Raw genomic sequence first — 26,604 nt, forward strand, 5'->3', positions numbered from 1 at the left:
GAATGGGTGAAACGCACCTCGCTTTTCCGGAGACCTGACTTACCAGTGCTCTGAAAAAGAGGTTTGCATTGGCCGGGAATCGAACCCGGGTCTCCCGCGTGGGAGGCGAGAATTCTACCACTGAACCACCAATGCAGCTGTAACACAGGACTTGGAAATCCATAGGGATTCCAGTGGTCGGAAAGAAAATTTCTCCCCTGAACAGAAAATGATGGAAGCGGTGGTTGGGAGATCAATTAGTTAGTCCGAGATGTAATGTAAGTTCACATGGACAAGGAGTGAGCCAACATTTCACAGCCGTGCACTCATCTTGATGAGGTGGCCGAGTGGTTAAGGCGATGGACTGCTAATCCATTGTGCTCTGCACGCGTGGGTTCGAATCCCATCCTCGTCGGTTGCTTTTCTGCTCTTTATGGCTTCTGTTGCTAAAGTTCTTGTCACATTCCAGGTAATGCATTTCTGGGGAACCTCCCTGGATGGGCTACATGAAGGTCTCTCTGTGTTCATAGGCAGTGGTTGGGGTGTGGGCAAACATCACCCCCCTGCCTGATGACAATGTAAACTCACCCGGGGATGCGTTATTAAAGAGTATTCTTGACAGCTTTTTGTGGAAGTAAGCATATGTCCAGAGCGGGAAGGGAGGACAGCAGTTACATCGGGATGTCTTTTGAGCAGAGCCCGCTTTATCTAGTGTTTGGGTTTGTCGATTGCCTGACAGTTGTAGTTTTGAGTTGTAGTTACATGAAAAAAGATAACAACAAAGGTATATAGATATCTACTTTAATATAATAGATATGTTTTTTATAATGGGAGACAAGAGGACATCTTTGAAGGGGCGATAGGAGCACACCAATGGAAAAAGAGAGGTTAAAAGATTGCTAAGGGGATAGGGTCAAAAGGGTAGGTGGTGATCAGACAAGAGGACGTTAGCAGCTGAGAGGGGTGGCCCAACATCACTCCCCTATGCTCAGATGTTATTCCTGCTCCAGTATCACCACTTTATACAATAAAATACTTATCTTTGTCTTTTCTCTTATTTCTTCATTGAAAGCATTACTGTTTCATGAGATGACCCCTTTAATACTAAGGTAATGTCTCTAGTTTTCATACAAAAAAAGGCAAATGACCCCGACGTGATTTGAACACGCAACCTTCTGATCTGGAGTCAGACGCGCTACCGTTGCGCCACGAGGTCAGATGTGCTTGAGGTTTTAAAATGTCTTTAAATACAAGGCCCACCTTTCTAGTCTTGCATTAGTATAGTTCGCATAGGCTCACAGTTCTTCCACTGAACCACCAATGCATTTGCGACACCGAGCTAGAAAACACGACAAGCGGTTGATGGGGAATCAATAAGTTAGTTGATTATACGGGGAGCTGTAAAAGAAGCGTGCCCTGTGTGAGGATCGAACTCACGACCTTCAGATTATGAGACTGACGCGCTACCTACTGCGCTAACAAGGCAAAGGCTTCTGGCCGTCTGTAGTTTAAGCTCTTCATACGTAATGCATTGCAACATAGCAAAGAAGAATTTCCTTCAGAATGGGTGAAACGCACCTCGCTTTTCCGGAGACCTGACTTACCAGTGCTCTGAAAAAGAGGTTTGCATTGGCCGGGAATCGAACCCGGGTCTCCCGCGTGGGAGGCGAGAATTCTACCACTGAACCACCAATGCAGCTGTAACACAGGACTTGGAAATCCATAGGGATTCCAGTGGTCGGAAAGAAAATTTCTCCCCTGAACAGAAAATGATGGAAGCGGTGGTTGGGAGATCAATTAGTTAGTCCGAGATGTAATGTAAGTTCACATGGACAAGGAGTGAGCCAACATTTCACAGCCGTGCACTCATCTTGACGAGGTGGCCGAGTGGTTAAGGCGATGGACTGCTAATCCATTGTGCTCTGCACGCGTGGGTTCGAATCCCATCCTCGTCGGTTGCTTTTCTGCTCTTTATGGCTTCTGTTGCTAAAGTTCTTGTCACATTCCAGGTAATGCATTTCTGGGGAACCTCCCTGGATGGGCTACATGAAGGTCTCTCTGTGTTCATAGGCAGTGGTTGGGGTGTGGGCAAACATCACCCCCCTGCCTGATGACAATGTAAACTCACCCGGGGAAGCGTTATTAAAGAGTATTCTTGACAGCTTTTTGTGGAAGTAAGCATATGTCCAGAGAGGGAAGGGAGGACAGCAGTTACATCGGGATGTCTTTTGAGCAGAGCCCGCTTTATCTAGTGTTTGGGTTTGTCGATTGCCTGACAGTTGTAGTTTTGAGTTGTAGTTACATGAAAAAAGATAACAACAAAGGTATATAGATATCTACTTTAATATAATAGATATGTTTTTTTATAATGGGAGACAAGAGGACATCTTTGAAGGGGCGATAGGAGCACACCAATGGAAAAAGAGAGGTTAAAAGATTGCTAAGGGGATAGGGTCAAAAGGGTAGGTGGTGATCAGACAAGAGGACGTTAGCAGCTGAGAGGGGTGGCCCAACATCACTCCCCTATGCTCAGATGTTATTCCTGCTCCAGTATCACCACTTTATACAATAAAATACTTATCTTTGTCTTTTCTCTTATTTCTTCATTGAAAGCATTACTGTTTCATGAGATGACCCCTTTAATACTAAGGTAATGTCTCTAGTTTTCATACAAAAAAAGGCAAATGACCCCGACGTGATTTGAACACGCAACCTTCTGATCTGGAGTCAGACGCGCTACCGTTGCGCCACGAGGTCAGATGTGCTTGAGGTTTTAAAATGTCTTTAAATACAAGGCCCACCTTTCTAGTCTTGCATTAGTATAGTTCGCATAGGCTCACAGTTCTTCCACTGAACCACCAATGCATTTGCGACACCGAGCTAGAAAACACGACAAGCGGTTGATGGGGAATCAATAAGTTAGTTGATTATACGGGGAGCTGTAAAAGAAGCGTGCCCTGTGTGAGGATCGAACTCACGACCTTCAGATTATGAGACTGACGCGCTACCTACTGCGCTAACAAGGCAAAGGCTTCTGGCCGTCTGTAGTTTAAGCTCTTCATACGTAATGCATTGCAACATAGCAAAGAAGAATTTCCTTCAGAATGGGTGAAACGCACCTCGCTTTTCCGGAGACCTGACTTACCAGTGCTCTGAAAAAGAGGTTTGCATTGGCCGGGAATCGAACCCGGGTCTCCCGCGTGGGAGGCGAGAATTCTACCACTGAATGCAGCTGTAACACAGGACTTGGAAATCCATAGGGATTCCAGTGGTCGGAAAGAAAATTTCTCCCCTGAACAGAAAATGATGGAAGCGGTGGTTGGGAGATCAATTAGTTAGTCCGAGATGTAATGTAAGTTCACATGGACAAGGAGTGAGCCAACATTTCACAGCCGTGCACTCATCTTGACGAGGTGGCCGAGTGGTTAAGGCGATGGACTGCTAATCCATTGTGCTCTGCACGCGTGGGTTCGAATCCCATCCTCGTCGGTTGCTTTTCTGCTCTTTATGGCTTCTGTTGCTAAAGTTCTTGTCACATTCCAGGTAATGCATTTCTGGGGAACCTCCCTGGATGGGCTACATGAAGGTCTCTCTGTGTTCATAGGCAGTGGTTGGGGTGTGGGCAAACATCACCCCCCTGCCTGATGACAATGTAAACTCACCCGGGGATGCGTTATTAAAGAGTATTCTTGACAGCTTTTTGTGGAAGTAAGCATATGTCCAGAGCGGGAAGGGAGGACAGCAGTTACATCGGGATGTCTTTTGAGCAGAGCCCGCTTTATCTAGTGTTTGGGTTTGTCGATTGCCTGACAGTTGTAGTTTTGAGTTGTAGTTACATGAAAAAAGATAACAACAAAGGTATATAGATATCTACTTTAATATAATAGATATGTTTTTTATAATGGGAGACAAGAGGACATCTTTGAAGGGGCGATAGGAGCACACCAATGGAAAAAGAGAGGTTAAAAGATTGCTAAGGGGATAGGGTCAAAAGGGTAGGTGGTGATCAGACAAGAGGACGTTAGCAGCTGAGAGGGGTGGCCCAACATCACTCCCCTATGCTCAGATGTTATTCCTGCTCCAGTATCACCACTTTATACAATAAAATACTTATCTTTGTCTTTTCTCTTATTTCTTCATTGAAAGCATTACTGTTTCATGAGATGACCCCTTTAATACTAAGGTAATGTCTCTAGTTTTCATACAAAAAAAAGGCAAATGACCCCGACGTGATTTGAACACGCAACCTTCTGATCTGGAGTCAGACGCGCTACCGTTGCGCCACGAGGTCAGATGTGCTTGAGGTTTTAAAATGTCTTTAAATACAAGGCCCACCTTTCTAGTCTTGCATTAGTATAGTTCGCATAGGCTCACAGTTCTTCCACTGAACCACCAATGCATTTGCGACACCGAGCTAGAAAACACGACAAGCGGTTGATGGGGAATCAATAAGTTAGTTGATTATACGGGGAGCTGTAAAAGAAGCGTGCCCTGTGTGAGGATCGAACTCACGACCTTCAGATTATGAGACTGACGCGCTACCTACTGCGCTAACAAGGCAAAGGCTTCTGGCCGTCTGTAGTTTAAGCTCTTCATACGTAATGCATTGCAACATAGCAAAGAAGAATTTCCTTCAGAATGGGTGAAACGCACCTCGCTTTTCCGGAGACCTGACTTACCAGTGCTCTGAAAAAGAGGTTTGCATTGGCCGGGAATCGAACCCGGGTCTCCCGCGTGGGAGGCGAGAATTCTACCACTGAACCACCAATGCAGCTGTAACACAGGACTTGGAAATCCATAGGGATTCCAGTGGTCGGAAAGAAAATTTCTCCCCTGAACAGAAAATGATGGAAGCGGTGGTTGGGAGATCAATTAGTTAGTCCGAGATGTAATGTAAGTTCACATGGACAAGGAGTGAGCCAACATTTCACAGCCGTGCACTCATCTTGACGAGGTGGCCGAGTGGTTAAGGCGATGGACTGCTAATCCATTGTGCTCTGCACGCGTGGGTTCGAATCCCATCCTCGTCGGTTGCTTTTCTGCTCTTTATGGCTTCTGTTGCTAAAGTTCTTGTCACATTCCAGGTAATGCATTTCTGGGGAACCTCCCTGGATGGGCTACATGAAGGTCTCTCTGTGTTCATAGGCAGTGGTTGGGGTGTGGGCAAACATCACCCCCCTGCCTGATGACAATGTAAACTCACCCGGGGATGCGTTATTAAAGAGTATTCTTGACAGCTTTTTGTGGAAGTAAGCATATGTCCAGAGCGGGAAGGGAGGACAGCAGTTACATCGGGATGTCTTTTGAGCAGAGCCCGCTTTATCTAGTGTTTGGGTTTGTCGATTGCCTGACAGTTGTAGTTTTGAGTTGTAGTTACATGAAAAAAGATAACAACAAAGGTATATAGATATCTACTTTAATATAATAGATATGTTTTTTATAATGGGAGACAAGAGGACATCTTTGAAGGGGCGATAGGAGCACACCAATGGAAAAAGAGAGGTTAAAAGATTGCTAAGGGGATAGGGTCAAAAGGGTAGGTGGTGATCAGACAAGAGGACGTTAGCAGCTGAGAGGGGTGGCCCAACATCACTCCCCTATGCTCAGATGTTATTCCTGCTCCAGTATCACCACTTTATACAATAAAATACTTATCTTTGTCTTTTCTCTTATTTCTTCATTGAAAGCATTACTGTTTCATGAGATGACCCCTTTAATACTAAGGTAATGTCTCTAGTTTTCATACAAAAAAAGGCAAATGACCCCGACGTGATTTGAACACGCAACCTTCTGATCTGGAGTCAGACGCGCTACCGTTGCGCCACGAGGTCAGATGTGCTTGAGGTTTTAAAATGTCTTTAAATACAAGGCCCACCTTTCTAGTCTTGCATTAGTATAGTTCGCATAGGCTCACAGTTCTTCCACTGAACCACCAATGCATTTGCGACACCGAGCTAGAAAACACGACAAGCGGTTGATGGGGAATCAATAAGTTAGTTGATTATACGGGGAGCTGTAAAAGAAGCGTGCCCTGTGTGAGGATCGAACTCACGACCTTCAGATTATGAGACTGACGCGCTACCTACTGCGCTAACAAGGCAAAGGCTTCTGGCCGTCTGTAGTTTAAGCTCTTCATACGTAATGCATTGCAACATAGCAAAGAAGAATTTCCTTCAGAATGGGTGAAACGCACCTCGCTTTTCCGGAGACCTGACTTACCAGTGCTCTGAAAAAGAGGTTTGCATTGGCCGGGAATCGAACCCGGGTCTCCCGCGTGGGAGGCGAGAATTCTACCACTGAACCACCAATGCAGCTGTAACACAGGACTTGGAAATCCATAGGGATTCCAGTGGTCGGAAAGAAAATTTCTCCCCTGAACAGAAAATGATGGAAGCGGTGGTTGGGAGATCAATTAGTTAGTCCGAGATGTAATGTAAGTTCACATGGACAAGGAGTGAGCCAACATTTCACAGCCGTGCACTCATCTTGACGAGGTGGCCGAGTGGTTAAGGCGATGGACTGCTAATCCATTGTGCTCTGCACGCGTGGGTTCGAATCCCATCCTCGTCGGTTGCTTTTCTGCTCTTTATGGCTTCTGTTGCTAAAGTTCTTGTCACATTCCAGGTAATGCATTTCTGGGGAACCTCCCTGGATGGGCTACATGAAGGTCTCTCTGTGTTCATAGGCAGTGGTTGGGGTGTGGGCAAACATCACCCCCCTGCCTGATGACAATGTAAACTCACCCGGGGAAGCGTTATTAAAGAGTATTCTTGACAGCTTTTTGTGGAAGTAAGCATATGTCCAGAGAGGGAAGGGAGGACAGCAGTTACATCGGGATGTCTTTTGAGCAGAGCCCGCTTTATCTAGTGTTTGGGTTTGTCGATTGCCTGACAGTTGTAGTTTTGAGTTGTAGTTACATGAAAAAAGATAACAACAAAGGTATATAGATATCTACTTTAATATAATAGATATGTTTTTTTATAATGGGAGACAAGAGGACATCTTTGAAGGGGCGATAGGAGCACACCAATGGAAAAAGAGAGGTTAAAAGATTGCTAAGGGGATAGGGTCAAAAGGGTAGGTGGTGATCAGACAAGAGGACGTTAGCAGCTGAGAGGGGTGGCCCAACATCACTCCCCTATGCTCAGATGTTATTCCTGCTCCAGTATCACCACTTTATACAATAAAATACTTATCTTTGTCTTTTCTCTTATTTCTTCATTGAAAGCATTACTGTTTCATGAGATGACCCCTTTAATACTAAGGTAATGTCTCTAGTTTTCATACAAAAAAAGGCAAATGACCCCGACGTGATTTGAACACGCAACCTTCTGATCTGGAGTCAGACGCGCTACCGTTGCGCCACGAGGTCAGATGTGCTTGAGGTTTTAAAATGTCTTTAAATACAAGGCCCACCTTTCTAGTCTTGCATTAGTATAGTTCGCATAGGCTCACAGTTCTTCCACTGAACCACCAATGCATTTGCGACACCGAGCTAGAAAACACGACAAGCGGTTGATGGGGAATCAATAAGTTAGTTGATTATACGGGGAGCTGTAAAAGAAGCGTGCCCTGTGTGAGGATCGAACTCACGACCTTCAGATTATGAGACTGACGCGCTACCTACTGCGCTAACAAGGCAAAGGCTTCTGGCCGTCTGTAGTTTAAGCTCTTCATACGTAATGCATTGCAACATAGCAAAGAAGAATTTCCTTCAGAATGGGTGAAACGCACCTCGCTTTTCCGGAGACCTGACTTACCAGTGCTCTGAAAAAGAGGTTTGCATTGGCCGGGAATCGAACCCGGGTCTCCCGCGTGGGAGGCGAGAATTCTACCACTGAACCACCAATGCAGCTGTAACACAGGACTTGGAAATCCATAGGGATTCCAGTGGTCGGAAAGAAAATTTCTCCCCTGAACAGAAAATGATGGAAGCGGTGGTTGGGAGATCAATTAGTTAGTCCGAGATGTAATGTAAGTTCACATGGACAAGGAGTGAGCCAACATTTCACAGCCGTGCACTCATCTTGACGAGGTGGCCGAGTGGTTAAGGCGATGGACTGCTAATCCATTGTGCTCTGCACGCGTGGGTTCGAATCCCATCCTCGTCGGTTGCTTTTCTGCTCTTTATGGCTTCTGTTGCTAAAGTTCTTGTCACATTCCAGGTAATGCATTTCTGGGGAACCTCCCTGGATGGGCTACATGAAGGTCTCTCTGTGTTCATAGGCAGTGGTTGGGGTGTGGGCAAACATCACCCCCCTGCCTGATGACAATGTAAACTCACCCGGGGAAGCGTTATTAAAGAGTATTCTTGACAGCTTTTTGTGGAAGTAAGCATATGTCCAGAGAGGGAAGGGAGGACAGCAGTTACATCGGGATGTCTTTTGAGCAGAGCCCGCTTTATCTAGTGTTTGGGTTTGTCGATTGCCTGACAGTTGTAGTTTTGAGTTGTAGTTACATGAAAAAAGATAACAACAAAGGTATATAGATATCTACTTTAATATAATAGATATGTTTTTTTATAATGGGAGACAAGAGGACATCTTTGAAGGGGCGATAGGAGCACACCAATGGAAAAAGAGAGGTTAAAAGATTGCTAAGGGGATAGGGTCAAAAGGGTAGGTGGTGATCAGACAAGAGGACGTTAGCAGCTGAGAGGGGTGGCCCAACATCACTCCCCTATGCTCAGATGTTATTCCTGCTCCAGTATCACCACTTTATACAATAAAATACTTATCTTTGTCTTTTCTCTTATTTCTTCATTGAAAGCATTACTGTTTCATGAGATGACCCCTTTAATACTAAGGTAATGTCTCTAGTTTTCATACAAAAAAAGGCAAATGACCCCGACGTGATTTGAACACGCAACCTTCTGATCTGGAGTCAGACGCGCTACCGTTGCGCCACGAGGTCAGATGTGCTTGAGGTTTTAAAATGTCTTTAAATACAAGGCCCACCTTTCTAGTCTTGCATTAGTATAGTTCGCATAGGCTCACAGTTCTTCCACTGAACCACCAATGCATTTGCGACACCGAGCTAGAAAACACGACAAGCGGTTGATGGGGAATCAATAAGTTAGTTGATTATACGGGGAGCTGTAAAAGAAGCGTGCCCTGTGTGAGGATCGAACTCACGACCTTCAGATTATGAGACTGACGCGCTACCTACTGCGCTAACAAGGCAAAGGCTTCTGGCCGTCTGTAGTTTAAGCTCTTCATACGTAATGCATTGCAACATAGCAAAGAAGAATTTCCTTCAGAATGGGTGAAACGCACCTCGCTTTTCCGGAGACCTGACTTACCAGTGCTCTGAAAAAGAGGTTTGCATTGGCCGGGAATCGAACCCGGGTCTCCCGCGTGGGAGGCGAGAATTCTACCACTGAATGCAGCTGTAACACAGGACTTGGAAATCCATAGGGATTCCAGTGGTCGGAAAGAAAATTTCTCCCCTGAACAGAAAATGATGGAAGCGGTGGTTGGGAGATCAATTAGTTAGTCCGAGATGTAATGTAAGTTCACATGGACAAGGAGTGAGCCAACATTTCACAGCCGTGCACTCATCTTGACGAGGTGGCCGAGTGGTTAAGGCGATGGACTGCTAATCCATTGTGCTCTGCACGCGTGGGTTCGAATCCCATCCTCGTCGGTTGCTTTTCTGCTCTTTATGGCTTCTGTTGCTAAAGTTCTTGTCACATTCCAGGTAATGCATTTCTGGGGAACCTCCCTGGATGGGCTACATGAAGGTCTCTCTGTGTTCATAGGCAGTGGTTGGGGTGTGGGCAAACATCACCCCCCTGCCTGATGACAATGTAAACTCACCCGGGGATGCGTTATTAAAGAGTATTCTTGACAGCTTTTTGTGGAAGTAAGCATATGTCCAGAGCGGGAAGGGAGGACAGCAGTTACATCGGGATGTCTTTTGAGCAGAGCCCGCTTTATCTAGTGTTTGGGTTTGTCGATTGCCTGACAGTTGTAGTTTTGAGTTGTAGTTACATGAAAAAAGATAACAACAAAGGTATATAGATATCTACTTTAATATAATAGATATGTTTTTTATAATGGGAGACAAGAGGACATCTTTGAAGGGGCGATAGGAGCACACCAATGGAAAAAGAGAGGTTAAAAGATTGCTAAGGGGATAGGGTCAAAAGGGTAGGTGGTGATCAGACAAGAGGACGTTAGCAGCTGAGAGGGGTGGCCCAACATCACTCCCCTATGCTCAGATGTTATTCCTGCTCCAGTATCACCACTTTATACAATAAAATACTTATCTTTGTCTTTTCTCTTATTTCTTCATTGAAAGCATTACTGTTTCATGAGATGACCCCTTTAATACTAAGGTAATGTCTCTAGTTTTCATACAAAAAAAAGGCAAATGACCCCGACGTGATTTGAACACGCAACCTTCTGATCTGGAGTCAGACGCGCTACCGTTGCGCCACGAGGTCAGATGTGCTTGAGGTTTTAAAATGTCTTTAAATACAAGGCCCACCTTTCTAGTCTTGCATTAGTATAGTTCGCATAGGCTCACAGTTCTTCCACTGAACCACCAATGCATTTGCGACACCGAGCTAGAAAACACGACAAGCGGTTGATGGGGAATCAATAAGTTAGTTGATTATACGGGGAGCTGTAAAAGAAGCGTGCCCTGTGTGAGGATCGAACTCACGACCTTCAGATTATGAGACTGACGCGCTACCTACTGCGCTAACAAGGCAAAGGCTTCTGGCCGTCTGTAGTTTAAGCTCTTCATACGTAATGCATTGCAACATAGCAAAGAAGAATTTCCTTCAGAATGGGTGAAACGCACCTCGCTTTTCCGGAGACCTGACTTACCAGTGCTCTGAAAAAGAGGTTTGCATTGGCCGGGAATCGAACCCGGGTCTCCCGCGTGGGAGGCGAGAATTCTACCACTGAACCACCAATGCAGCTGTAACACAGGACTTGGAAATCCATAGGGATTCCAGTGGTCGGAAAGAAAATTTCTCCCCTGAACAGAAAATGATGGAAGCGGTGGTTGGGAGATCAATTAGTTAGTCCGAGATGTAATGTAAGTTCACATGGACAAGGAGTGAGCCAACATTTCACAGCCGTGCACTCATCTTGATGAGGTGGCCGAGTGGTTAAGGCGATGGACTGCTAATCCATTGTGCTCTGCACGCGTGGGTTCGAATCCCATCCTCGTCGGTTGCTTTTCTGCTCTTTATGGCTTCTGTTGCTAAAGTTCTTGTCACATTCCAGGTAATGCATTTCTGGGGAACCTCCCTGGATGGGCTACATGAAGGTCTCTCTGTGTTCATAGGCAGTGGTTGGGGTGTGGGCAAACATCACCCCCCTGCCTGATGACAATGTAAACTCACCCGGGGATGCGTTATTAAAGAGTATTCTTGACAGCTTTTTGTGGAAGTAAGCATATGTCCAGAGCGGGAAGGGAGGACAGCAGTTACATCGGGATGTCTTTTGAGCAGAGCCCGCTTTATCTAGTGTTTGGGTTTGTCGATTGCCTGACAGTTGTAGTTTTGAGTTGTAGTTACATGAAAAAAGATAACAACAAAGGTATATAGATATCTACTTTAATATAATAGATATGTTTTTTATAATGGGAGACAAGAGGACATCTTTGAAGGGGCGATAGGAGCACACCAATGGAAAAAGAGAGGTTAAAAGATTGCTAAGGGGATAGGGTCAAAAGGGTAGGTGGTGATCAGACAAGAGGACGTTAGCAGCTGAGAGGGGTGGCCCAACATCACTCCCCTATGCTCAGATGTTATTCCTGCTCCAGTATCACCACTTTATACAATAAAATACTTATCTTTGTCTTTTCTCTTATTTCTTCATTGAAAGCATTACTGTTTCATGAGATGACCCCTTTAATACTAAGGTAATGTCTCTAGTTTTCATACAAAAAAAGGCAAATGACCCCGACGTGATTTGAACACGCAACCTTCTGATCTGGAGTCAGACGCGCTACCGTTGCGCCACGAGGTCAGATGTGCTTGAGGTTTTAAAATGTCTTTAAATACAAGGCCCACCTTTCTAGTCTTGCATTAGTATAGTTCGCATAGGCTCACAGTTCTTCCACTGAACCACCAATGCATTTGCGACACCGAGCTAGAAAACACGACAAGCGGTTGATGGGGAATCAATAAGTTAGTTGATTATACGGGGAGCTGTAAAAGAAGCGTGCCCTGTGTGAGGATCGAACTCACGACCTTCAGATTATGAGACTGACGCGCTACCTACTGCGCTAACAAGGCAAAGGCTTCTGGCCGTCTGTAGTTTAAGCTCTTCATACGTAATGCATTGCAACATAGCAAAGAAGAATTTCCTTCAGAATGGGTGAAACGCACCTCGCTTTTCCGGAGACCTGACTTACCAGTGCTCTGAAAAAGAGGTTTGCATTGGCCGGGAATCGAACCCGGGTCTCCCGCGTGGGAGGCGAGAATTCTACCACTGAACCACCAATGCAGCTGTAACACAGGACTTGGAAATCCATAGGGATTCCAGTGGTCGGAAAGAAAATTTCTCCCCTGAACAGAAAATGATGGAAGCGGTGGTTGGGAGATCAATTAGTTAGTCCGAGATGTAATGTAAGTTCACATGGACAAGGAGTGAGCCAACATTTCACAGCCGTGCACTCATCTTGACGAGGTGGCCGAGTGGTTAAGGCGATGGACTGCTAATCCATTGTGCTCTGCACGCGTGGGTTCGAATCCCATCCTCGTCGGTTGCTTTTCTGCTCTTTATGGCTTCTGTTGCTAAAGTTCTTGTCACATTCCAGGTAATGCATTTCTGGGGAACCTCCCTGGATGGGCTACATGAAGGTCTCTCTGTGTTCATAGGCAGTGGTTGGGGTGTGGGCAAACATCACCCCCCTGCCTGATGACAATGTAAACTCACCCGGGGGAGCGTTATTAAAGAGTATTCTTGACAGCTTTTTGTGGAAGTAAGCATATGTCCAGAGCGGGAAGGGAGGACAGCAGTTACATCGGGATGTCTTTTGAGCAGAGCCCGCTTTATCTAGTGTTTGGGTTTGTCGATTGCCTGACAGTTGTAGTTTTGAGTTGTAGTTACATGAAAAAAGATAACAACAAAGGTATATAGATATCTACTTTAATATAATAGATATGTTTTTTATAATGGGAGACAAGAGGACATCTTTGAAGGGGCGATAGGAGCACACCAATGGAAAAAGAGAGGTTAAAAGATTGCTAAGGGGATAGGGTCAAAAGGGTAGGTGGTGATCAGACAAGAGGACGTTAGCAGCTGAGAGGGGTGGCCCAACATCACTCCCCTATGCTCAGATGTTATTCCTGCTCCAGTATCACCACTTTATACAATAAAATACTTATCTTTGTCTTTTCTCTTATTTCTTCATTGAAAGCATTACTGTTTCATGAGATGACCCCTTTAATACTAAGGTAATGTCTCTAGTTTTCATACAAAAAAAGGCAAATGACCCCGACGTGATTTGAACACGCAACCTTCTGATCTGGAGTCAGACGCGCTACCGTTGCGCCACGAGGTCAGATGTGCTTGAGGTTTTAAAATGTCTTTAAATACAAGGCCCACCTTTCTAGTCTTGCATTAGTATAGTTCGCATAGGCTCACAGTTCTTCCACTGAACCACCAATGCATTTGCGACACCGAGCTAGAAAACACGACAAGCGGTTGATGGGGAATCAATAAGTTAGTTGATTATACGGGGAGCTGTAAAAGAAGCGTGCCCTGTGTGAGGATCGAACTCACGACCTTCAGATTATGAGACTGACGCGCTACCTACTGCGCTAACAAGGCAAAGGCTTCTGGCCGTCTGTAGTTTAAGCTCTTCATACGTAATGCATTGCAACATAGCAAAGAAGAATTTCCTTCAGAATGGGTGAAACGCACCTCGCTTTTCCGGAGACCTGACTTACCAGTGCTCTGAAAAAGAGGTTTGCATTGGCCGGGAATCGAACCCGGGTCTCCCGCGTGGGAGGCGAGAATTCTACCACTGAACCACCAATGCAGCTGTAACACAGGACTTGGAAATCCATAGGGATTCCAGTGGTCGGAAAGAAAATTTCTCCCCTGAACAGAAAATGATGGAAGCGGTGGTTGGGAGATCAATTAGTTAGTCCGAGATGTAATGTAAGTTCACATGGACAAGGAGTGAGCCAACATTTCACAGCCGTGCACTCATCTTGACGAGGTGGCCGAGTGGTTAAGGCGATGGACTGCTAATCCATTGTGCTCTGCACGCGTGGGTTCGAATCCCATCCTCGTCGGTTGCTTTTCTGCTCTTTATGGCTTCTGTTGCTAAAGTTCTTGTCACATTCCAGGTAATGCATTTCTGGGGAACCTCCCTGGATGGGCTACATGAAGGTCTCTCTGTGTTCATAGGCAGTGGTTGGGGTGTGGGCAAACATCACCCCCCTGCCTGATGACAATGTAAACTCACCCGGGGAAGCGTTATTAAAGAGTATTCTTGACAGCTTTTTGTGGAAGTAAGCATATGTCCAGAGAGGGAAGGGAGGACAGCAGTTACATCGGGATGTCTTTTGAGCAGAGCCCGCTTTATCTAGTGTTTGGGTTTGTCGATTGCCTGACAGTTGTAGTTTTGAGTTGTAGTTACATGAAAAAAGATAACAACAAAGGTATATAGATATCTACTTTAATATAATAGATATGTTTTTTTATAATGGGAGACAAGAGGACATCTTTGAAGGGGCGATAGGAGCACACCAATGGAAAAAGAGAGGTTAAAAGATTGCTAAGGGGATAGGGTCAAAAGGGTAGGTGGTGATCAGACAAGAGGACGTTAGCAGCTGAGAGGGGTGGCCCAACATCACTCCCCTATGCTCAGATGTTATTCCTGCTCCAGTATCACCACTTTATACAATAAAATACTTATCTTTGTCTTTTCTCTTATTTCTTCATTGAAAGCATTACTGTTTCATGAGATGACCCCTTTAATACTAAGGTAATGTCTCTAGTTTTCATACAAAAAAAGGCAAATGACCCCGACGTGATTTGAACACGCAACCTTCTGATCTGGAGTCAGACGCGCTACCGTTGCGCCACGAGGTCAGATGTGCTTGAGGTTTTAAAATGTCTTTAAATACAAGGCCCACCTTTCTAGTCTTGCATTAGTATAGTTCGCATAGGCTCACAGTTCTTCCACTGAACCACCAATGCATTTGCGACACCGAGCTAGAAAACACGACAAGCGGTTGATGGGGAATCAATAAGTTAGTTGATTATACGGGGAGCTGTAAAAGAAGCGTGCCCTGTGTGAGGATCGAACTCACGACCTTCAGATTATGAGACTGACGCGCTACCTACTGCGCTAACAAGGCAAAGGCTTCTGGCCGTCTGTAGTTTAAGCTCTTCATACGTAATGCATTGCAACATAGCAAAGAAGAATTTCCTTCAGAATGGGTGAAACGCACCTCGCTTTTCCGGAGACCTGACTTACCAGTGCTCTGAAAAAGAGGTTTGCATTGGCCGGGAATCGAACCCGGGTCTCCCGCGTGGGAGGCGAGAATTCTACCACTGAACCACCAATGCAGCTGTAACACAGGACTTGGAAATCCATAGGGATTCCAGTGGTCGGAAAGAAAATTTCTCCCCTGAACAGAAAATGATGGAAGCGGTGGTTGGGAGATCAATTAGTTAGTCCGAGATGTAATGTAAGTTCACATGGACAAGGAGTGAGCCAACATTTCACAGCCGTGCACTCATCTTGACGAGGTGGCCGAGTGGTTAAGGCGATGGACTGCTAATCCATTGTGCTCTGCACGCGTGGGTTCGAATCCCATCCTCGTCGGTTGCTTTTCTGCTCTTTATGGCTTCTGTTGCTAAAGTTCTTGTCACATTCCAGGTAATGCATTTCTGGGGAACCTCCCTGGATGGGCTACATGAAGGTCTCTCTGTGTTCATAGGCAGTGGTTGGGGTGTGGGCAAACATCACCCCCCTGCCTGATGACAATGTAAACTCACCCGGGGAAGCGTTATTAAAGAGTATTCTTGACAGCTTTTTGTGGAAGTAAGCATATGTCCAGAGAGGGAAGGGAGGACAGCAGTTACATCGGGATGTCTTTTGAGCAGAGCCCGCTTTATCTAGTGTTTGGGTTTGTCGATTGCCTGACAGTTGTAGTTTTGAGTTGTAGTTACATGAAAAAAGATAACAACAAAGGTATATAGATATCTACTTTAATATAATAGATATGTTTTTTTATAATGGGAGACAAGAGGACATCTTTGAAGGGGCGATAGGAGCACACCAATGGAAAAAGAGAGGTTAAAAGATTGCTAAGGGGATAGGGTCAAAAGGGTAGGTGGTGATCAGACAAGAGGACGTTAGCAGCTGAGAGGGGTGGCCCAACATCACTCCCCTATGCTCAGATGTTATTCCTGCTCCAGTATCACCACTTTATACAATAAAATACTTATCTTTGTCTTTTCTCTTATTTCTTCATTGAAAGCATTACTGTTTCATGAGATGACCCCTTTAATACTAAGGTAATGTCTCTAGTTTTCATACAAAAAAAGGCAAATGACCCCGACGTGATTTGAACACGCAACCTTCTGATCTGGAGTCAGACGCGCTACCGTTGCGCCACGAGGTCAGATGTGCTTGAGGTTTTAAAATGTCTTTAAATACAAGGCCCACCTTTCTAGTCTTGCATTAGTATAGTTCGCATAGGCTCACAGTTCTTCCACTGAACCACCAATGCATTTGCGACACCGAGCTAGAAAACACGACAAGCGGTTGATGGGGAATCAATAAGTTAGTTGATTATACGGGGAGCTGTAAAAGAAGCGTGCCCTGTGTGAGGATCGAACTCACGACCTTCAGATTATGAGACTGACGCGCTACCTACTGCGCTAACAAGGCAAAGGCTTCTGGCCGTCTGTAGTTTAAGCTCTTCATACGTAATGCATTGCAACATAGCAAAGAAGAATTTCCTTCAGAATGGGTGAAACGCACCTCGCTTTTCCGGAGACCTGACTTACCAGTGCTCTGAAAAAGAGGTTTGCATTGGCCGGGAATCGAACCCGGGTCTCCCGCGTGGGAGGCGAGAATTCTACCACTGAATGCAGCTGTAACACAGGACTTGGAAATCCATAGGGATTCCAGTGGTCGGAAAGAAAATTTCTCCCCTGAACAGAAAATGATGGAAGCGGTGGTTGGGAGATCAATTAGTTAGTCCGAGATGTAATGTAAGTTCACATGGACAAGGAGTGAGCCAACATTTCACAGCCGTGCACTCATCTTGACGAGGTGGCCGAGTGGTTAAGGCGATGGACTGCTAATCCATTGTGCTCTGCACGCGTGGGTTCGAATCCCATCCTCGTCGGTTGCTTTTCTGCTCTTTATGGCTTCTGTTGCTAAAGTTCTTGTCACATTCCAGGTAATGCATTTCTGGGGAACCTCCCTGGATGGGCTACATGAAGGTCTCTCTGTGTTCATAGGCAGTGGTTGGGGTGTGGGCAAACATCACCCCCCTGCCTGATGACAATGTAAACTCACCCGGGGATGCGTTATTAAAGAGTATTCTTGACAGCTTTTTGTGGAAGTAAGCATATGTCCAGAGCGGGAAGGGAGGACAGCAGTTACATCGGGATGTCTTTTGAGCAGAGCCCGCTTTATCTAGTGTTTGGGTTTGTCGATTGCCTGACAGTTGTAGTTTTGAGTTGTAGTTACATGAAAAAAGATAACAACAAAGGTATATAGATATCTACTTTAATATAATAGATATGTTTTTTATAATGGGAGACAAGAGGACATCTTTGAAGGGGCGATAGGAGCACACCAATGGAAAAAGAGAGGTTAAAAGATTGCTAAGGGGATAGGGTCAAAAGGGTAGGTGGTGATCAGACAAGAGGACGTTAGCAGCTGAGAGGGGTGGCCCAACATCACTCCCCTATGCTCAGATGTTATTCCTGCTCCAGTATCACCACTTTATACAATAAAATACTTATCTTTGTCTTTTCTCTTATTTCTTCATTGAAAGCATTACTGTTTCATGAGATGACCCCTTTAATACTAAGGTAATGTCTCTAGTTTTCATACAAAAAAAAGGCAAATGACCCCGACGTGATTTGAACACGCAACCTTCTGATCTGGAGTCAGACGCGCTACCGTTGCGCCACGAGGTCAGATGTGCTTGAGGTTTTAAAATGTCTTTAAATACAAGGCCCACCTTTCTAGTCTTGCATTAGTATAGTTCGCATAGGCTCACAGTTCTTCCACTGAACCACCAATGCATTTGCGACACCGAGCTAGAAAACACGACAAGCGGTTGATGGGGAATCAATAAGTTAGTTGATTATACGGGGAGCTGTAAAAGAAGCGTGCCCTGTGTGAGGATCGAACTCACGACCTTCAGATTATGAGACTGACGCGCTACCTACTGCGCTAACAAGGCAAAGGCTTCTGGCCGTCTGTAGTTTAAGCTCTTCATACGTAATGCATTGCAACATAGCAAAGAAGAATTTCCTTCAGAATGGGTGAAACGCACCTCGCTTTTCCGGAGACCTGACTTACCAGTGCTCTGAAAAAGAGGTTTGCATTGGCCGGGAATCGAACCCGGGTCTCCCGCGTGGGAGGCGAGAATTCTACCACTGAACCACCAATGCAGCTGTAACACAGGACTTGGAAATCCATAGGGATTCCAGTGGTCGGAAAGAAAATTTCTCCCCTGAACAGAAAATGATGGAAGCGGTGGTTGGGAGATCAATTAGTTAGTCCGAGATGTAATGTAAGTTCACATGGACAAGGAGTGAGCCAACATTTCACAGCCGTGCACTCATCTTGATGAGGTGGCCGAGTGGTTAAGGCGATGGACTGCTAATCCATTGTGCTCTGCACGCGTGGGTTCGAATCCCATCCTCGTCGGTTGCTTTTCTGCTCTTTATGGCTTCTGTTGCTAAAGTTCTTGTCACATTCCAGGTAATGCATTTCTGGGGAACCTCCCTGGATGGGCTACATGAAGGTCTCTCTGTGTTCATAGGCAGTGGTTGGGGTGTGGGCAAACATCACCCCCCTGCCTGATGACAATGTAAACTCACCCGGGGAAGCGTTATTAAAGAGTATTCTTGACAGCTTTTTGTGGAAGTAAGCATATGTCCAGAGAGGGAAGGGAGGACAGCAGTTACATCGGGATGTCTTTTGAGCAGAGCCCGCTTTATCTAGTGTTTGGGTTTGTCGATTGCCTGACAGTTGTAGTTTTGAGTTGTAGTTACATGAAAAAAGATAACAACAAAGGTATATAGATATCTACTTTAATATAATAGATATGTTTTTTTATAATGGGAGACAAGAGGACATCTTTGAAGGGGCGATAGGAGCACACCAATGGAAAAAGAGAGGTTAAAAGATTGCTAAGGGGATAGGGTCAAAAGGGTAGGTGGTGATCAGACAAGAGGACGTTAGCAGCTGAGAGGGGTGGCCCAACATCACTCCCCTATGCTCAGATGTTATTCCTGCTCCAGTATCACCACTTTATACAATAAAATACTTATCTTTGTCTTTTCTCTTATTTCTTCATTGAAAGCATTACTGTTTCATGAGATGACCCCTTTAATACTAAGGTAATGTCTCTAGTTTTCATACAAAAAAAGGCAAATGACCCCGACGTGATTTGAACACGCAACCTTCTGATCTGGAGTCAGACGCGCTACCGTTGCGCCACGAGGTCAGATGTGCTTGAGGTTTTAAAATGTCTTTAAATACAAGGCCCACCTTTCTAGTCTTGCATTAGTATAGTTCGCATAGGCTCACAGTTCTTCCACTGAACCACCAATGCATTTGCGACACCGAGCTAGAAAACACGACAAGCGGTTGATGGGGAATCAATAAGTTAGTTGATTATACGGGGAGCTGTAAAAGAAGCGTGCCCTGTGTGAGGATCGAACTCACGACCTTCAGATTATGAGACTGACGCGCTACCTACTGCGCTAACAAGGCAAAGGCTTCTGGCCGTCTGTAGTTTAAGCTCTTCATACGTAATGCATTGCAACATAGCAAAGAAGAATTTCCTTCAGAATGGGTGAAACGCACCTCGCTTTTCCGGAGACCTGACTTACCAGTGCTCTGAAAAAGAGGTTTGCATTGGCCGGGAATCGAACCCGGGTCTCCCGCGTGGGAGGCGAGAATTCTACCACTGAACCACCAATGCAGCTGTAACACAGGACTTGGAAATCCATAGGGATTCCAGTGGTCGGAAAGAAAATTTCTCCCCTGAACAGAAAATGATGGAAGCGGTGGTTGGGAGATCAATTAGTTAGTCCGAGATGTAATGTAAGTTCACATGGACAAGGAGTGAGCCAACATTTCACAGCCGTGCACTCATCTTGACGAGGTGGCCGAGTGGTTAAGGCGATGGACTGCTAATCCATTGTGCTCTGCACGCGTGGGTTCGAATCCCATCCTCGTCGGTTGCTTTTCTGCTCTTTATGGCTTCTGTTGCTAAAGTTCTTGTCACATTCCAGGTAATGCATTTCTGGGGAACCTCCCTGGATGGGCTACATGAAGGTCTCTCTGTGTTCATAGGCAGTGGTTGGGGTGTGGGCAAACATCACCCCCCTGCCTGATGACAATGTAAACTCACCCGGGGGAGCGTTATTAAAGAGTATTCTTGACAGCTTTTTGTGGAAGTAAGCATATGTCCAGAGCGGGAAGGGAGGACAGCAGTTACATCGGGATGTCTTTTGAGCAGAGCCCGCTTTATCTAGTGTTTGGGTTTGTCGATTGCCTGACAGTTGTAGTTTTGAGTTGTAGTTACATGAAAAAAGATAACAACAAAGGTATATAGATATCTACTTTAATATAATAGATATGTTTTTTATAATGGGAGACAAGAGGACATCTTTGAAGGGGCGATAGGAGCACACCAATGGAAAAAGAGAGGTTAAAAGATTGCTAAGGGGATAGGGTCAAAAGGGTAGGTGGTGATCAGACAAGAGGACGTTAGCAGCTGAGAGGGGTGGCCCAACATCACTCCCCTATGCTCAGATGTTATTCCTGCTCCAGTATCACCACTTTATACAATAAAATACTTATCTTTGTCTTTTCTCTTATTTCTTCATTGAAAGCATTACTGTTTCATGAGATGACCCCTTTAATACTAAGGTAATGTCTCTAGTTTTCATACAAAAAAAGGCAAATGACCCCGACGTGATTTGAACACGCAACCTTCTGATCTGGAGTCAGACGCGCTACCGTTGCGCCACGAGGTCAGATGTGCTTGAGGTTTTAAAATGTCTTTAAATACAAGGCCCACCTTTCTAGTCTTGCATTAGTATAGTTCGCATAGGCTCACAGTTCTTCCACTGAACCACCAATGCATTTGCGACACCGAGCTAGAAAACACGACAAGCGGTTGATGGGGAATCAATAAGTTAGTTGATTATACGGGGAGCTGTAAAAGAAGCGTGCCCTGTGTGAGGATCGAACTCACGACCTTCAGATTATGAGACTGACGCGCTACCTACTGCGCTAACAAGGCAAAGGCTTCTGGCCGTCTGTAGTTTAAGCTCTTCATACGTAATGCATTGCAACATAGCAAAGAAGAATTTCCTTCAGAATGGGTGAAACGCACCTCGCTTTTCCGGAGACCTGACTTACCAGTGCTCTGAAAAAGAGGTTTGCATTGGCCGGGAATCGAACCCGGGTCTCCCGCGTGGGAGGCGAGAATTCTACCACTGAACCACCAATGCAGCTGTAACACAGGACTTGGAAATCCATAGGGATTCCAGTGGTCGGAAAGAAAATTTTTCCCCTGAACAGAAAATGATGGAAGCGGTGGTTGGGAGATCAATTAGTTAGTCCGAGATGTAATGTAAGTTCACATGGACAAGGAGTGAGCCAACATTTCACAGCCGTGCACTCATCTTGACGAGGTGGCCGAGTGGTTAAGGCGATGGACTGCTAATCCATTGTGCTCTGCACGCGTGGGTTCGAATCCCATCCTCGTCGGTTGCTTTTCTGCTCTTTATGGCTTCTGTTGCTAAAGTTCTTGTCACATTCCAGGTAATGCATTTCTGGGGAACCTCCCTGGATGGGCTACATGAAGGTCTCTCTGTGTTCATAGGCAGTGGTTGGGGTGTGGGCAAACATCACCCCCCTGCCTGATGACAATGTAAACTCACCCGGGGAAGCGTTATTAAAGAGTATTCTTGACAGCTTTTTGTGGAAGTAAGCATATGTCCAGAGCGGGAAGGGAGGACAGCAGTTACATCGGGATGTCTTTTGAGCAGAGCCCGCTTTATCTAGTGTTTGGGTTTGTCGATTGCCTGACAGTTGTAGTTTTGAGTTGTAGTTACATGAAAAAAGATAACAACAAAGGTATATAGATATCTACTTTAATATAATAAAAAAAAATATGTTTTTTATAATGGGAGACAAGAGGACATCTTTGAAGGGGCGATAGGAGCACACCAATGGAAAAAGAGAGGTTAAAAGATTGCTAAGGGGATAGGGTCAAAAGGGTAGGTGGTGATCAGACAAGAGGACGTTAGCAGCTGAGAGGGGTGGCCCAACATCACTCCCCTATGCTCAGATGTTATTCCTGCTCCAGTATCACCACTTTATACAATAAAATACTTATCTTTGTCTTTTCTCTTATTTCTTCATTGAAAGCATTACTGTTTCATGAGATGACCCCTTTAATACTAAGGTAATGTCTCTAGTTTTCATACAAAAAAAGGCAAATGACCCCGACGTGATTTGAACACGCAACCTTCTGATCTGGAGTCAGACGCGCTACCGTTGCGCCACGAGGTCAGATGTGCTTGAGGTTTTAAAATGTCTTTAAATACAAGGCCCACCTTTCTAGTCTTGCATTAGTATAGTTCGCATAGGCTCACAGTTCTTCCACTGAACCACCAATGCATTTGCGACACCGAGCTAGAAAACACGACAAGCGGTTGATGGGGAATCAATAAGTTAGTTGATTATACGGGGAGCTGTAAAAGAAGCGTGCCCTGTGTGAGGATCGAACTCACGACCTTCAGATTATGAGACTGACGCGCTACCTACTGCGCTAACAAGGCAAAGGCTTCTGGCCGTCTGTAGTTTAAGCTCTTCATACGTAATGCATTGCAACATAGCAAAGAAGAATTTCCTTCAGAATGGGTGAAACGCACCTCGCTTTTCCGGAGACCTGACTTACCAGTGCTCTGAAAAAGAGGTTTGCATTGGCCGGGAATCGAACCCGGGTCTCCCGCGTGGGAGGCGAGAATTCTACCACTGAACCACCAATGCAGCTGTAACACAGGACTTGGAAATCCATAGGGATTCCAGTGGTCGGAAAGAAAATTTCTCCCCTGAACAGAAAATGATGGAAGCGGTGGTTGGGAGATCAATTAGTTAGTCCGAGATGTAATGTAAGTTCACATGGACAAGGAGTGAGCCAACATTTCACAGCCGTGCACTCATCTTGACGAGGTGGCCGAGTGGTTAAGGCGATGGACTGCTAATCCATTGTGCTCTGCACGCGTGGGTTCGAATCCCATCCTCGTCGGTTGCTTTTCTGCTCTTTATGGCTTCTGTTGCTAAAGTTCTTGTCACATTCCAGGTAATGCATTTCTGGGGAACCTCCCTGGATGGGCTACATGAAGGTCTCTCTGTGTTCATAGGCAGTGGTTGGGGTGTGGGCAAACATCACCCCCCTGCCTGATGACAATGTAAACTCACCCGGGGATGCGTTATTAAAGAGTATTCTTGACAGCTTTTTGTGGAAGTAAGCATATGTCCAGAGCGGGAAGGGAGGACAGCAGTTACATCGGGATGTCTTTTGAGCAGAGCCCGCTTTATCTAGTGTTTGGGTTTGTCGATTGCCTGACAGTTGTAGTTTTGAGTTGTAGTTACATGAAAAAAGATAACAACAAAGGTATATAGATATCTACTTTAATATAATAGATATGTTTTTTTATAATGGGAGACAAGAGGACATCTTTGAAGGGGCGATAGGAGCACACCAATGGAAAAAGAGAGGTTAAAAGATTGCTAAGGGGATAGGGTCAAAAGGGTAGGTGGTGATCAGACAAGAGGACGTTAGCAGCTGAGAGGGGTGGCCCAACATCACTCCCCTATGCTCAGATGTTATTCCTGCTCCAGTATCACCACTTTATACAATAAAATACTTATCTTTGTCTTTTCTCTTATTTCTTCATTGAAAGCATTACTGTTTCATGAGATGACCCCTTTAATACTAAGGTAATGTCTCTAGTTTTCATACAAAAAAAGGCAAACGACCCCGACGTGATTTGAACACGCAACCTTCTGATCTGGAGTCAGACGCGCTACCGTTGCGCCACGAGGTCAGATGTGCTTGAGGTTTTAAAATGTCTTTAAATACAAGGCCCACCTTTCTAGTCTTGCATTAGTATAGTTCGCATAGGCTCACAGTTCTTCCACTGAACCACCAATGCATTTGCGACACCGAGCTAGAAAACACGACAAGCGGTTGATGGGGAATCAATAAGTTAGTTGATTATACGGGGAGCTGTAAAAGAAGCGTGCCCTGTGTGAGGATCGAACTCACGACCTTCAGATTATGAGACTGACGCGCTACCTACTGCGCTAACAAGGCAAAGGCTTCTGGCCGTCTGTAGTTTAAGCTCTTCATACGTAATGCATTGCAACATAGCAAAGAAGAATTTCCTTCAGAATGGGTGAAACGCACCTCGCTTTTCCGGAGACCTGACTTACCAGTGCTCTGAAAAAGAGGTTTGCATTGGCCGGGAATCGAACCCGGGTCTCCCGCGTGGGAGGCGAGAATTCTACCACTGAACCACCAATGCAGCTGTAACACAGGACTTGGAAATCCATAGGGATTCCAGTGGTCGGAAAGAAAATTTCTCCCCTGAACAGAAAATGATGGAAGCGGTGGTTGGGAGATCAATTAGTTAGTCCGAGATGTAATGTAAGTTCACATGGACAAGGAGTGAGCCAACATTTCACAGCCGTGCACTCATCTTGACGAGGTGGCCGAGTGGTTAAGGCGATGGACTGCTAATCCATTGTGCTCTGCACGCGTGGGTTTGAATCCCATCCTCGTCGGTTGCTTTTCTGCTCTTTATGGCTTCTGTTGCTAAAGTTCTTGTCACATTCCAGGTAATGCATTTCTGGGGAACCTCCCTGGATGGGCTACATGAAGGTCTCTCTGTGTTCATAGGCAGTGGTTGGGGTGTGGGCAAACATCACCCCCCTGCCTGATGACAATGTAAACTCACCCGGGGATGCGTTATTAAAGAGTATTCTTGACAGCTTTTTGTGGAAGTAAGCATATGTCCAGAGCGGGAAGGGAGGACAGCAGTTACATCGGGATGTCTTTTGAGCAGAGCCCGCTTTATCTAGTGTTTGGGTTTGTCGATTGCCTGACAGTTGTAGTTTTGAGTTGTAGTTACATGAAAAAAGATAACAACAAAGGTATATAGATATCTACTTTAATATAATAGATATGTTTTTTATAATGGGAGACAAGAGGACATCTTTGAAGGGGCGATAGGAGCACACCAATGGAAAAAGAGAGGTTAAAAGATTGCTAAGGGGATAGGGTCAAAAGGGTAGGTGGTGATCAGACAAGAGGACGTTAGCAGCTGAGAGGGGTGGCCCAACATCACTCCCCTATGCTCAGATGTTATTCCTGCTCCAGTATCACCACTTTATACAATAAAATACTTATCTTTGTCTTTTCTCTTATTTCTTCATTGAAAGCATTACTGTTTCATGAGATGACCCCTTTAATACTAAGGTAATGTCTCTAGTTTTCATACAAAAAAAGGCAAATGACCCCGACGTGATTTGAACACGCAACCTTCTGATCTGGAGTCAGACGCGCTACCGTTGCGCCACGAGGTCAGATGTGCTTGAGGTTTTAAAATGTCTTTAAATACAAGGCCCACCTTTCTAGTCTTGCATTAGTATAGTTCGCATAGGCTCACAGTTCTTCCACTGAACCACCAATGCATTTGCGACACCGAGCTAGAAAACACGACAAGCGGTTGATGGGGAATCAATAAGTTAGTTGATTATACGGGGAGCTGTAAAAGAAGCGTGCCCTGTGTGAGGATCGAACTCACGACCTTCAGATTATGAGACTGACGCGCTACCTACTGCGCTAACAAGGCAAAGGCTTCTGGCCGTCTGTAGTTTAAGCTCTTCATACGTAATGCATTGCAACATAGCAAAGAAGAATTTCCTTCAGAATGGGTGAAACGCACCTCGCTTTTCCGGAGACCTGACTTACCAGTGCTCTGAAAAAGAGGTTTGCATTGGCCGGGAATCGAACCCGGGTCTCCCGCGTGGGAGGCGAGAATTCTACCACTGAACCACCAATGCAGCTGTAACACAGGACTTGGAAATCCATAGGGATTCCAGTGGTCGGAAAGAAAATTTCTCCCCTGAACAGAAAATGATGGAAGCGGTGGTTGGGAGATCAATTAGTTAGTCCGAGATGTAATGTAAGTTCACATGGACAAGGAGTGAGCCAACATTTCACAGCCGTGCACTCATCTTGACGAGGTGGCCGAGTGGTTAAGGCGATGGACTGCTAATCCATTGTGCTCTGCACGCGTGGGTTCGAATCCCATCCTCGTCGGTTGCTTTTCTGCTCTTTATGGCTTCTGTTGCTAA

At 45.4% G+C, this 26,604-nt stretch overlaps 67 non-coding genes across 67 annotated transcripts; 18 read left to right on the top strand and 49 right to left on the bottom strand.

Moving 5' to 3' along the window:
- Positions 1–64: 64 nt before the first annotated feature.
- Positions 65–135, bottom strand: TRNAG-CCC (transfer RNA glycine (anticodon CCC)). Its single transcript has one exon. It is a non-coding gene; the product is annotated as a tRNA-Gly (tRNA).
- Positions 136–312: 177 nt separating this feature from the next.
- On the top strand, positions 313–394 carry TRNAS-GCU (transfer RNA serine (anticodon GCU)). The gene has a single exon. It is a non-coding gene; the product is annotated as a tRNA-Ser (tRNA).
- A 729-nt stretch (positions 395–1,123) lies between these two features.
- TRNAW-CCA (transfer RNA tryptophan (anticodon CCA)) lies at positions 1,124–1,195 on the bottom strand. Its single transcript has one exon. It is a non-coding gene; the product is annotated as a tRNA-Trp (tRNA).
- Positions 1,196–1,391: 196 nt separating this feature from the next.
- On the bottom strand, positions 1,392–1,464 carry TRNAM-CAU (transfer RNA methionine (anticodon CAU)). Its single transcript has one exon. It is a non-coding gene; the product is annotated as a tRNA-Met (tRNA).
- A 140-nt stretch (positions 1,465–1,604) lies between these two features.
- Positions 1,605–1,675, bottom strand: TRNAG-CCC (transfer RNA glycine (anticodon CCC)). The gene has a single exon. It is a non-coding gene; the product is annotated as a tRNA-Gly (tRNA).
- A 177-nt stretch (positions 1,676–1,852) lies between these two features.
- On the top strand, positions 1,853–1,934 carry TRNAS-GCU (transfer RNA serine (anticodon GCU)). The gene has a single exon. It is a non-coding gene; the product is annotated as a tRNA-Ser (tRNA).
- Positions 1,935–2,664: 730 nt separating this feature from the next.
- On the bottom strand, positions 2,665–2,736 carry TRNAW-CCA (transfer RNA tryptophan (anticodon CCA)). Its single transcript has one exon. It is a non-coding gene; the product is annotated as a tRNA-Trp (tRNA).
- A 196-nt stretch (positions 2,737–2,932) lies between these two features.
- TRNAM-CAU (transfer RNA methionine (anticodon CAU)) lies at positions 2,933–3,005 on the bottom strand. Its single transcript has one exon. It is a non-coding gene; the product is annotated as a tRNA-Met (tRNA).
- A 381-nt stretch (positions 3,006–3,386) lies between these two features.
- Positions 3,387–3,468, top strand: TRNAS-GCU (transfer RNA serine (anticodon GCU)). Its single transcript has one exon. It is a non-coding gene; the product is annotated as a tRNA-Ser (tRNA).
- Positions 3,469–4,198: 730 nt separating this feature from the next.
- On the bottom strand, positions 4,199–4,270 carry TRNAW-CCA (transfer RNA tryptophan (anticodon CCA)). The gene has a single exon. It is a non-coding gene; the product is annotated as a tRNA-Trp (tRNA).
- Positions 4,271–4,466: 196 nt separating this feature from the next.
- TRNAM-CAU (transfer RNA methionine (anticodon CAU)) lies at positions 4,467–4,539 on the bottom strand. Its single transcript has one exon. It is a non-coding gene; the product is annotated as a tRNA-Met (tRNA).
- A 140-nt stretch (positions 4,540–4,679) lies between these two features.
- Positions 4,680–4,750, bottom strand: TRNAG-CCC (transfer RNA glycine (anticodon CCC)). Its single transcript has one exon. It is a non-coding gene; the product is annotated as a tRNA-Gly (tRNA).
- Positions 4,751–4,927: 177 nt separating this feature from the next.
- Positions 4,928–5,009, top strand: TRNAS-GCU (transfer RNA serine (anticodon GCU)). Its single transcript has one exon. It is a non-coding gene; the product is annotated as a tRNA-Ser (tRNA).
- A 729-nt stretch (positions 5,010–5,738) lies between these two features.
- Positions 5,739–5,810, bottom strand: TRNAW-CCA (transfer RNA tryptophan (anticodon CCA)). The gene has a single exon. It is a non-coding gene; the product is annotated as a tRNA-Trp (tRNA).
- Positions 5,811–6,006: 196 nt separating this feature from the next.
- TRNAM-CAU (transfer RNA methionine (anticodon CAU)) lies at positions 6,007–6,079 on the bottom strand. Its single transcript has one exon. It is a non-coding gene; the product is annotated as a tRNA-Met (tRNA).
- A 140-nt stretch (positions 6,080–6,219) lies between these two features.
- Positions 6,220–6,290, bottom strand: TRNAG-CCC (transfer RNA glycine (anticodon CCC)). Its single transcript has one exon. It is a non-coding gene; the product is annotated as a tRNA-Gly (tRNA).
- A 177-nt stretch (positions 6,291–6,467) lies between these two features.
- TRNAS-GCU (transfer RNA serine (anticodon GCU)) lies at positions 6,468–6,549 on the top strand. Its single transcript has one exon. It is a non-coding gene; the product is annotated as a tRNA-Ser (tRNA).
- Positions 6,550–7,279: 730 nt separating this feature from the next.
- On the bottom strand, positions 7,280–7,351 carry TRNAW-CCA (transfer RNA tryptophan (anticodon CCA)). The gene has a single exon. It is a non-coding gene; the product is annotated as a tRNA-Trp (tRNA).
- A 196-nt stretch (positions 7,352–7,547) lies between these two features.
- Positions 7,548–7,620, bottom strand: TRNAM-CAU (transfer RNA methionine (anticodon CAU)). Its single transcript has one exon. It is a non-coding gene; the product is annotated as a tRNA-Met (tRNA).
- Positions 7,621–7,760: 140 nt separating this feature from the next.
- Positions 7,761–7,831, bottom strand: TRNAG-CCC (transfer RNA glycine (anticodon CCC)). Its single transcript has one exon. It is a non-coding gene; the product is annotated as a tRNA-Gly (tRNA).
- Positions 7,832–8,008: 177 nt separating this feature from the next.
- TRNAS-GCU (transfer RNA serine (anticodon GCU)) lies at positions 8,009–8,090 on the top strand. Its single transcript has one exon. It is a non-coding gene; the product is annotated as a tRNA-Ser (tRNA).
- Positions 8,091–8,820: 730 nt separating this feature from the next.
- Positions 8,821–8,892, bottom strand: TRNAW-CCA (transfer RNA tryptophan (anticodon CCA)). The gene has a single exon. It is a non-coding gene; the product is annotated as a tRNA-Trp (tRNA).
- A 196-nt stretch (positions 8,893–9,088) lies between these two features.
- Positions 9,089–9,161, bottom strand: TRNAM-CAU (transfer RNA methionine (anticodon CAU)). The gene has a single exon. It is a non-coding gene; the product is annotated as a tRNA-Met (tRNA).
- A 381-nt stretch (positions 9,162–9,542) lies between these two features.
- TRNAS-GCU (transfer RNA serine (anticodon GCU)) lies at positions 9,543–9,624 on the top strand. Its single transcript has one exon. It is a non-coding gene; the product is annotated as a tRNA-Ser (tRNA).
- Positions 9,625–10,354: 730 nt separating this feature from the next.
- On the bottom strand, positions 10,355–10,426 carry TRNAW-CCA (transfer RNA tryptophan (anticodon CCA)). The gene has a single exon. It is a non-coding gene; the product is annotated as a tRNA-Trp (tRNA).
- A 196-nt stretch (positions 10,427–10,622) lies between these two features.
- On the bottom strand, positions 10,623–10,695 carry TRNAM-CAU (transfer RNA methionine (anticodon CAU)). Its single transcript has one exon. It is a non-coding gene; the product is annotated as a tRNA-Met (tRNA).
- Positions 10,696–10,835: 140 nt separating this feature from the next.
- TRNAG-CCC (transfer RNA glycine (anticodon CCC)) lies at positions 10,836–10,906 on the bottom strand. The gene has a single exon. It is a non-coding gene; the product is annotated as a tRNA-Gly (tRNA).
- A 177-nt stretch (positions 10,907–11,083) lies between these two features.
- TRNAS-GCU (transfer RNA serine (anticodon GCU)) lies at positions 11,084–11,165 on the top strand. Its single transcript has one exon. It is a non-coding gene; the product is annotated as a tRNA-Ser (tRNA).
- A 729-nt stretch (positions 11,166–11,894) lies between these two features.
- Positions 11,895–11,966, bottom strand: TRNAW-CCA (transfer RNA tryptophan (anticodon CCA)). Its single transcript has one exon. It is a non-coding gene; the product is annotated as a tRNA-Trp (tRNA).
- Positions 11,967–12,162: 196 nt separating this feature from the next.
- TRNAM-CAU (transfer RNA methionine (anticodon CAU)) lies at positions 12,163–12,235 on the bottom strand. Its single transcript has one exon. It is a non-coding gene; the product is annotated as a tRNA-Met (tRNA).
- A 140-nt stretch (positions 12,236–12,375) lies between these two features.
- Positions 12,376–12,446, bottom strand: TRNAG-CCC (transfer RNA glycine (anticodon CCC)). Its single transcript has one exon. It is a non-coding gene; the product is annotated as a tRNA-Gly (tRNA).
- A 177-nt stretch (positions 12,447–12,623) lies between these two features.
- TRNAS-GCU (transfer RNA serine (anticodon GCU)) lies at positions 12,624–12,705 on the top strand. Its single transcript has one exon. It is a non-coding gene; the product is annotated as a tRNA-Ser (tRNA).
- A 729-nt stretch (positions 12,706–13,434) lies between these two features.
- TRNAW-CCA (transfer RNA tryptophan (anticodon CCA)) lies at positions 13,435–13,506 on the bottom strand. Its single transcript has one exon. It is a non-coding gene; the product is annotated as a tRNA-Trp (tRNA).
- A 196-nt stretch (positions 13,507–13,702) lies between these two features.
- TRNAM-CAU (transfer RNA methionine (anticodon CAU)) lies at positions 13,703–13,775 on the bottom strand. Its single transcript has one exon. It is a non-coding gene; the product is annotated as a tRNA-Met (tRNA).
- Positions 13,776–13,915: 140 nt separating this feature from the next.
- TRNAG-CCC (transfer RNA glycine (anticodon CCC)) lies at positions 13,916–13,986 on the bottom strand. The gene has a single exon. It is a non-coding gene; the product is annotated as a tRNA-Gly (tRNA).
- Positions 13,987–14,163: 177 nt separating this feature from the next.
- TRNAS-GCU (transfer RNA serine (anticodon GCU)) lies at positions 14,164–14,245 on the top strand. The gene has a single exon. It is a non-coding gene; the product is annotated as a tRNA-Ser (tRNA).
- A 730-nt stretch (positions 14,246–14,975) lies between these two features.
- Positions 14,976–15,047, bottom strand: TRNAW-CCA (transfer RNA tryptophan (anticodon CCA)). The gene has a single exon. It is a non-coding gene; the product is annotated as a tRNA-Trp (tRNA).
- Positions 15,048–15,243: 196 nt separating this feature from the next.
- TRNAM-CAU (transfer RNA methionine (anticodon CAU)) lies at positions 15,244–15,316 on the bottom strand. Its single transcript has one exon. It is a non-coding gene; the product is annotated as a tRNA-Met (tRNA).
- A 140-nt stretch (positions 15,317–15,456) lies between these two features.
- TRNAG-CCC (transfer RNA glycine (anticodon CCC)) lies at positions 15,457–15,527 on the bottom strand. The gene has a single exon. It is a non-coding gene; the product is annotated as a tRNA-Gly (tRNA).
- Positions 15,528–15,704: 177 nt separating this feature from the next.
- TRNAS-GCU (transfer RNA serine (anticodon GCU)) lies at positions 15,705–15,786 on the top strand. The gene has a single exon. It is a non-coding gene; the product is annotated as a tRNA-Ser (tRNA).
- A 730-nt stretch (positions 15,787–16,516) lies between these two features.
- TRNAW-CCA (transfer RNA tryptophan (anticodon CCA)) lies at positions 16,517–16,588 on the bottom strand. Its single transcript has one exon. It is a non-coding gene; the product is annotated as a tRNA-Trp (tRNA).
- Positions 16,589–16,784: 196 nt separating this feature from the next.
- Positions 16,785–16,857, bottom strand: TRNAM-CAU (transfer RNA methionine (anticodon CAU)). Its single transcript has one exon. It is a non-coding gene; the product is annotated as a tRNA-Met (tRNA).
- Positions 16,858–17,238: 381 nt separating this feature from the next.
- On the top strand, positions 17,239–17,320 carry TRNAS-GCU (transfer RNA serine (anticodon GCU)). Its single transcript has one exon. It is a non-coding gene; the product is annotated as a tRNA-Ser (tRNA).
- Positions 17,321–18,050: 730 nt separating this feature from the next.
- Positions 18,051–18,122, bottom strand: TRNAW-CCA (transfer RNA tryptophan (anticodon CCA)). Its single transcript has one exon. It is a non-coding gene; the product is annotated as a tRNA-Trp (tRNA).
- A 196-nt stretch (positions 18,123–18,318) lies between these two features.
- On the bottom strand, positions 18,319–18,391 carry TRNAM-CAU (transfer RNA methionine (anticodon CAU)). Its single transcript has one exon. It is a non-coding gene; the product is annotated as a tRNA-Met (tRNA).
- Positions 18,392–18,531: 140 nt separating this feature from the next.
- TRNAG-CCC (transfer RNA glycine (anticodon CCC)) lies at positions 18,532–18,602 on the bottom strand. Its single transcript has one exon. It is a non-coding gene; the product is annotated as a tRNA-Gly (tRNA).
- A 177-nt stretch (positions 18,603–18,779) lies between these two features.
- Positions 18,780–18,861, top strand: TRNAS-GCU (transfer RNA serine (anticodon GCU)). Its single transcript has one exon. It is a non-coding gene; the product is annotated as a tRNA-Ser (tRNA).
- A 730-nt stretch (positions 18,862–19,591) lies between these two features.
- On the bottom strand, positions 19,592–19,663 carry TRNAW-CCA (transfer RNA tryptophan (anticodon CCA)). Its single transcript has one exon. It is a non-coding gene; the product is annotated as a tRNA-Trp (tRNA).
- A 196-nt stretch (positions 19,664–19,859) lies between these two features.
- On the bottom strand, positions 19,860–19,932 carry TRNAM-CAU (transfer RNA methionine (anticodon CAU)). Its single transcript has one exon. It is a non-coding gene; the product is annotated as a tRNA-Met (tRNA).
- A 140-nt stretch (positions 19,933–20,072) lies between these two features.
- TRNAG-CCC (transfer RNA glycine (anticodon CCC)) lies at positions 20,073–20,143 on the bottom strand. The gene has a single exon. It is a non-coding gene; the product is annotated as a tRNA-Gly (tRNA).
- Positions 20,144–20,320: 177 nt separating this feature from the next.
- On the top strand, positions 20,321–20,402 carry TRNAS-GCU (transfer RNA serine (anticodon GCU)). Its single transcript has one exon. It is a non-coding gene; the product is annotated as a tRNA-Ser (tRNA).
- A 729-nt stretch (positions 20,403–21,131) lies between these two features.
- Positions 21,132–21,203, bottom strand: TRNAW-CCA (transfer RNA tryptophan (anticodon CCA)). The gene has a single exon. It is a non-coding gene; the product is annotated as a tRNA-Trp (tRNA).
- Positions 21,204–21,399: 196 nt separating this feature from the next.
- On the bottom strand, positions 21,400–21,472 carry TRNAM-CAU (transfer RNA methionine (anticodon CAU)). Its single transcript has one exon. It is a non-coding gene; the product is annotated as a tRNA-Met (tRNA).
- Positions 21,473–21,612: 140 nt separating this feature from the next.
- On the bottom strand, positions 21,613–21,683 carry TRNAG-CCC (transfer RNA glycine (anticodon CCC)). The gene has a single exon. It is a non-coding gene; the product is annotated as a tRNA-Gly (tRNA).
- A 177-nt stretch (positions 21,684–21,860) lies between these two features.
- On the top strand, positions 21,861–21,942 carry TRNAS-GCU (transfer RNA serine (anticodon GCU)). Its single transcript has one exon. It is a non-coding gene; the product is annotated as a tRNA-Ser (tRNA).
- A 735-nt stretch (positions 21,943–22,677) lies between these two features.
- TRNAW-CCA (transfer RNA tryptophan (anticodon CCA)) lies at positions 22,678–22,749 on the bottom strand. The gene has a single exon. It is a non-coding gene; the product is annotated as a tRNA-Trp (tRNA).
- Positions 22,750–22,945: 196 nt separating this feature from the next.
- On the bottom strand, positions 22,946–23,018 carry TRNAM-CAU (transfer RNA methionine (anticodon CAU)). Its single transcript has one exon. It is a non-coding gene; the product is annotated as a tRNA-Met (tRNA).
- Positions 23,019–23,158: 140 nt separating this feature from the next.
- On the bottom strand, positions 23,159–23,229 carry TRNAG-CCC (transfer RNA glycine (anticodon CCC)). The gene has a single exon. It is a non-coding gene; the product is annotated as a tRNA-Gly (tRNA).
- Positions 23,230–23,406: 177 nt separating this feature from the next.
- Positions 23,407–23,488, top strand: TRNAS-GCU (transfer RNA serine (anticodon GCU)). The gene has a single exon. It is a non-coding gene; the product is annotated as a tRNA-Ser (tRNA).
- A 730-nt stretch (positions 23,489–24,218) lies between these two features.
- TRNAW-CCA (transfer RNA tryptophan (anticodon CCA)) lies at positions 24,219–24,290 on the bottom strand. Its single transcript has one exon. It is a non-coding gene; the product is annotated as a tRNA-Trp (tRNA).
- Positions 24,291–24,486: 196 nt separating this feature from the next.
- TRNAM-CAU (transfer RNA methionine (anticodon CAU)) lies at positions 24,487–24,559 on the bottom strand. Its single transcript has one exon. It is a non-coding gene; the product is annotated as a tRNA-Met (tRNA).
- A 140-nt stretch (positions 24,560–24,699) lies between these two features.
- TRNAG-CCC (transfer RNA glycine (anticodon CCC)) lies at positions 24,700–24,770 on the bottom strand. Its single transcript has one exon. It is a non-coding gene; the product is annotated as a tRNA-Gly (tRNA).
- Positions 24,771–24,947: 177 nt separating this feature from the next.
- TRNAS-GCU (transfer RNA serine (anticodon GCU)) lies at positions 24,948–25,029 on the top strand. Its single transcript has one exon. It is a non-coding gene; the product is annotated as a tRNA-Ser (tRNA).
- A 729-nt stretch (positions 25,030–25,758) lies between these two features.
- TRNAW-CCA (transfer RNA tryptophan (anticodon CCA)) lies at positions 25,759–25,830 on the bottom strand. Its single transcript has one exon. It is a non-coding gene; the product is annotated as a tRNA-Trp (tRNA).
- A 196-nt stretch (positions 25,831–26,026) lies between these two features.
- TRNAM-CAU (transfer RNA methionine (anticodon CAU)) lies at positions 26,027–26,099 on the bottom strand. The gene has a single exon. It is a non-coding gene; the product is annotated as a tRNA-Met (tRNA).
- A 140-nt stretch (positions 26,100–26,239) lies between these two features.
- On the bottom strand, positions 26,240–26,310 carry TRNAG-CCC (transfer RNA glycine (anticodon CCC)). Its single transcript has one exon. It is a non-coding gene; the product is annotated as a tRNA-Gly (tRNA).
- Positions 26,311–26,487: 177 nt separating this feature from the next.
- On the top strand, positions 26,488–26,569 carry TRNAS-GCU (transfer RNA serine (anticodon GCU)). Its single transcript has one exon. It is a non-coding gene; the product is annotated as a tRNA-Ser (tRNA).
- The last annotated feature ends 35 nt before the right edge of the window (positions 26,570–26,604 follow it).

The sequence above is a fragment of the Spea bombifrons genome, chromosome 4 (genome assembly GCF_027358695.1).
Source record: "Spea bombifrons isolate aSpeBom1 chromosome 4, aSpeBom1.2.pri, whole genome shotgun sequence".
Classification (NCBI taxonomy): domain Eukaryota; kingdom Metazoa; phylum Chordata; class Amphibia; order Anura; family Pelobatidae; genus Spea; species Spea bombifrons.